The 5,000-nt window shown below is 52.7% G+C and overlaps 1 non-coding gene across 1 annotated transcript in view; it reads right to left on the bottom strand.

Annotated features, from left to right (window-relative positions):
• LOC126434199 (small subunit ribosomal RNA) overlaps window positions 1-75 on the bottom strand; it is a 1,910-nt gene extending 1,835 nt beyond the window's left edge. Inside the window, exon 1 of the ribosomal RNA XR_007579049.1 lies at window positions 1-75. This exon is cut by the window's left edge and continues 1,835 nt beyond it. This is a non-coding gene — a ribosomal RNA (small subunit ribosomal RNA).
• Between the last annotated feature and the right edge of the window lie 4,925 nt (window positions 76-5,000).

Genomic DNA, 5,000 nt, shown 5'->3' with positions numbered 1-5,000 from the left:
ATGCGGCTTGTACTGAGACATGCATGGCTTAATCTTTGAGACAAGCATATGACTACTGGCAGGATCAACCAGGGAGCTGCGTCAACTAGAGCTGAGCAGCCGGCCGCCCGGGAGTGTGTCCCGGGGGCCCGCGCGAACACGCAAGCGTCCGCTCAATTATTCTGCAAACAGGAGGAGGCTGAGCTCCCCTGCACCATACACCTCGAAACCCTCTCAGGTCCCGGCGGCGCGCAGCGCCGTCCTAAGTACTTGGTCGGGTTCGAGAGAGGCGCAATCGCCCGGAGTTTGGCGAGTAGACGCTTTAGGTGCGACCACCCGTGCTCCCAACTGAGCTTGCCGCTGCCGACAGAGGCCCGGGAGCGTGCTGTCGTGGCATTGCCGGCGGGAGACAACACGCGCCACCTACGGTGACCGGCAGCTCCAACGCCAGCGCCACAGAAGGACAAAAGCCCCACTTGGGTGCCGAAGCGAACTCTCCCAGCACAGCGCACGCGCCAACACGTCCGCACAGCTGCGATACAAACCACCTGCGAGAACCGCAGAGGCGACCGAGCAGCAGACGGCGTCGCGGCGCCGAGCGCCGGGCGGCGGCGCATCCTCAGCGCACACAGTCCTCAATCGGACCAGCACACTGCAGATGTCCACCGCGCTTCGCACCGGGCCCGCGAGGACCTACTTTGGCCGCACGGCGCCGCGTGCAGGGTGCGCCGGCGCGCAGCTGCGCCGCCTGCCGCCTCCGTCGGCCGGCGCGCCTGCCAGTGGCCGCCCCCACCAGCCGGCTGTAGCGCGTGCGCCCACGCACCGCGCGGCCAGCACGCCGGGAGGCCCCCCCTCACCGGCCGGGGCCGGTCCCACCCAGCCACCGCCGCGTATCGCTTCACACCCACATGCCATTCACGTTCGTGGGCATGGTGGGTATCGCTGAAACAACCGGTTGGTAGCTCAACCGATCGTCGCCATCACTGATTCACCTCTAGCGAGAACAACCGCACCACAACGGTTTACCAGTTGTTCATTTGCGTAACGTCACCAGCAAACGTAGGCGTCCATCGCCATTTGCAAATTCAACGATTGTTGCATGCCTGTGTCAGGTGTCACGACACACTATGTCTGCCCACATACACGCAACAACATGTGCACGCTTCGCAAACACGTGGAAGGTGGCCCCCGTACGTATGCGATGTCCATTGCGCGAACGACTGTCAACCGGCCTCTGTCGCATGTCGCAGATGTGGAACGCAGTGCACCATGCTATCACGGTGTGTGAGAAGAGACGACAACGTCTGACAACACGCGCCACTACATCAACAGACGGCTCATGCTGATCGCCATCCAGGGCATACCACACTGCAATCCAGCTCTTATAGGGAGACGACACGTAGCTGCGTGCACAACATTTGGACCGCATGGTTCGCCGTTGTTGGCGCAGTCGTTGTACGGTCACATGTACCACGATGTATCATTCAGTACATGAGGACCAATGTGCAGTACAGTGTGTGATTTGGACGTACAATATCAGCGGACAGTTGACACAGGCCATACCACAGCGTAGGCTAAGTGCTTCGCCATGCGAATGCCAATGAACAACTGCGAATGCCAATGAACAACTGCAAAGGGCATTGAGCATGTACGTCCTGCTGCCATCCACATTACAGTGTATAGCTGCAAGGTGTTTAACATGAAGCGATACACTGGGGACCGGGCAGTGCGAGTAGCAAACTATATTGCGGGGGTTGCAGTTAGGCAACACTACACTAATTTAACGCGTCGTATGACAATTACAGAGCAGGTTAAGGCCCAACGTGTGTTGGGTTAAGGCCCAACGTGTGTTGGGTTAAGGCCCAACGTGTGTTGGGTTAAGGCCCAACGTGTGTTGGGTTAAGGCCCAACGTGTGTTGGGTTAAGGCCCAACGTGTGTTGGGTTAAGGCCCAACGTGTGTTGGGTTAAGGCCCAACGTGTGTTGGGTTAAGGCCCAACGTGTGTTGGGTTAAGGCCCAACGTGTGTTGGGTTAAGGCCCAACGTGTGTTGGGTTAAGGCCCAACGTGTGTTGGGTTACAGCGCAATATGGGTTACGTTAAGGGGCAATATAGGTTAGGTTAAGGTACGATATAGGTTAGGTTAAGATACGATATAGGTTAGGTTAAGATACGATATAGGTTAGGTTAAGATACGATATAGGTTAGGTTAAGATACGATATAGGTTAGGTTAAGATACGATATAGGTTAGGTTAAGATACGATATAGGTTAGGTTACGGCGCAACATAGGTTAGGTTACGGCGCAACATAGGTTAGGTTACGGCGCAACATAGGTTAGGTTACGGCGCAACATAGGTTAGGTTACGGCGCAACATAGGTTAGGTTACGGCGCAACATAGGTTAGGTTACGGCGCAACATAGGTTAGGTTACGGCGCAACATAGGTTAGGTTACGGCGCAACATAGGTTAGGTTACGGCGCAACATAGGTTAGGTTACGGCGCAACATAGGTTAGGTTACGGCGCAACATAGGTTAGGTTACGGCGCAACATAGGTTAGGTTACGGCGCAACATAGGTTAGGTTACGGCGCAACATAGGTTAGGTTACGGCGCAACATAGGTTAGGTTACGGCGCAACATAGGTTAGGTTACGGCGCAACATAGGTTAGGTTAAGGCGCAACATAGGTTAGGTTAAGGCGCAACATAGGTTAGGTTAAGGCGCAACATAGGTTAGGTTACGGCGCAACATAGGTTAGGTTACGGCGCAACATAGGTTAGGTTAAGGCGCAACATAGGTTAGGTTAAGGCGCAACATAGGTTAGGTTAAGGCGCAACATAGGTTAGGTTAAGGCGCAACATAGGTTAGGTTAAGGCGCAACATAGGTTAGGTTAAGGCGCAATATAGGTTAGGTTAAGGCGCAATATAGGTTAGGTTAAGGCGCAATGTAGGTTAGGTTAAGGCGCAATGTAGGTTAGGTTAAGGCGCAATGTAGGTTAGGTTAAGGCGCAATATAGGTTAGGTTAAGGCGCAATATAGGTTAGGTTAAGGCGCAATATAGGTTAGGTTAAGGCGCAATATAGGTTAGGTTAAGGCGCAATATAGGTTAGGTTAAGGCGCAATGTATGTTAGGTTAAGGCGCAATATAGGTTAGGTTAAGGCGCAATATAGGTTAGGTTAAGGCGCAATATAGGTTAGGTTAAGGCGCAATATAGGTTAGGTTAAGGCGCAATATAGGTTAGGTTAAGGCGCAATATAGGTTAGGTTAAGGCGCAATATAGGTTAGGTTAAGGCGCAATATAGGTTAGGTTAAGGCGCAATATAGGTTAGGTTAAGGCGCAATATAGGTTAGGTTAAGGCGCAATATAGGTTAGGTTAAGGCGCAATATAGGTTAGGTTAAGGTGCAATATAGGTTAGGTTAAGGTGCAATATAGGTTAGGTTAAGGAGCAATATAGGTTAGGTTAAGTTACAATAGAGGTTAGGTTAAGGCGCAATATAGGTTAGGTTAAGGTACAATATAGGTTAGGTTAAGGTACCGTATAGGTTAGGTTAAGGTACCGTATAGGTTAGGTTAAGGTACAGTATAGTTTAGGTTAAGGTACAGTATAGTTTAGGTTAAGGTACACATTGTTGTAAGGAAAGGTGTAATGGGGGGGGGGGGGGGCGGCCGGTCGGTTTGTTGATTGTGATTATAGTAAGTGGATGCCTGCGGCATCATCTGATTTGCCACGTCAGGATACACCTTTGGCTCATGACAGGCGGCGCTCCGATTCCATGCTTGTGGGAGACCTGTGTCTTTCATTCCTGCCATTGTTTGTGTGCTGTGAGAGGAGGCAGTATTGTGATGTTGGGTGCACCCCTGTGTAGGACATGTGTGGGTGTTGGTGGCTTAGCTGAGCAATGGTGGTTGTCGGGAGGGTGGGATATTCCGTTTTCTGAGTGGACCTCCCAGTCTGGTTATGACAGTGTGGATTGTCTCATGTGGCGGAGAGGATGCACTGGGTGTTGTTCCACGCTGGTGCTTACATATTGTCTGTGTGCGTGTTACAGGCGGAGAGTAGTGCGTGATAAGAGTGTGTGGCTGACGTGTGGTTGTGATTGTGAGCAGAGTCTTTCAGCATGTATACGGACAGTTGTATATATTATCTGTATTCTGATGGGTCTATCTATTACTAATCAGCGCCGTGTATACGTTTAATCCGGTTCCAGTCGAAACTGTTGTATCTCTGTACATTAGTGCCACGGCGAGCGCGCTATGTAGCTACTCGTCTCGGCAGCTTCCACCGGTGTATGGCAAATGATTATAAGCAATGAGTCGAGTCGTCAATACCGATAGTGTGACGTCACATGTCTGGGGTGGGGGACGCTGCGCCCTTCCGGTGGGTCATGGCCTAGAAAGACGCTCCCCACGCAGGGGGGCTTGGACTGTCATAAACTCTTCCGAGTAATATACTTGCCGTACGTTTTTGCGACTGCGAGTGCAACGCCCACCGGTACCGACATGGATGGAGCGCCTCCTAGCTGACCGCTCAGCATCGGCATTCGTACAGAGAGCAACGCGATCGCGTCTCTAGCTCGTAACTGGTACAGCTCGCAGCTCATGTATAGGGACAGCGGGAATGTCGCATATTGGACATAACTCTTCATGAAACGCAAGTTATAGGGGTGGATTGCACATTGCGACTGCGGGAAAAGTCCGCCGTTCATCCGCTGGAGTTGCGAGTTCGGCGGTTGGGGTGGGGCGCCGGTGGAGTGATTGCCGGTCGACGATTTCGTGCGGCAGAGGCGCTGGCGTTGGGGTGCTGTGGTCGACAGAGGACGCAGGCTTTGTGGGTGGGGTCGAAAGATGGGCACTGTGGGCCCATCGCTGTCTTAGTCGGCTTGGCGTCTCATAGATGGCGGTATCGTCGTTGCAGGACGTCATGCTGCGGGAGACCTACAGATGGCGCTGTGTTTTGTGGTGCGCTCGACATGGCGGACGTAGTGTTGTCAGATTCGCATAGATGGAGGTATTGCATGTG

The sequence above is a fragment of the Schistocerca serialis genome, unplaced genomic scaffold, assembly GCF_023864345.2.
Source record: "Schistocerca serialis cubense isolate TAMUIC-IGC-003099 unplaced genomic scaffold, iqSchSeri2.2 HiC_scaffold_1184, whole genome shotgun sequence".
Taxonomy (NCBI): domain Eukaryota; kingdom Metazoa; phylum Arthropoda; class Insecta; order Orthoptera; family Acrididae; genus Schistocerca; species Schistocerca serialis.
This window is presented reverse-complemented; position numbering and strand designations above follow the sequence as displayed.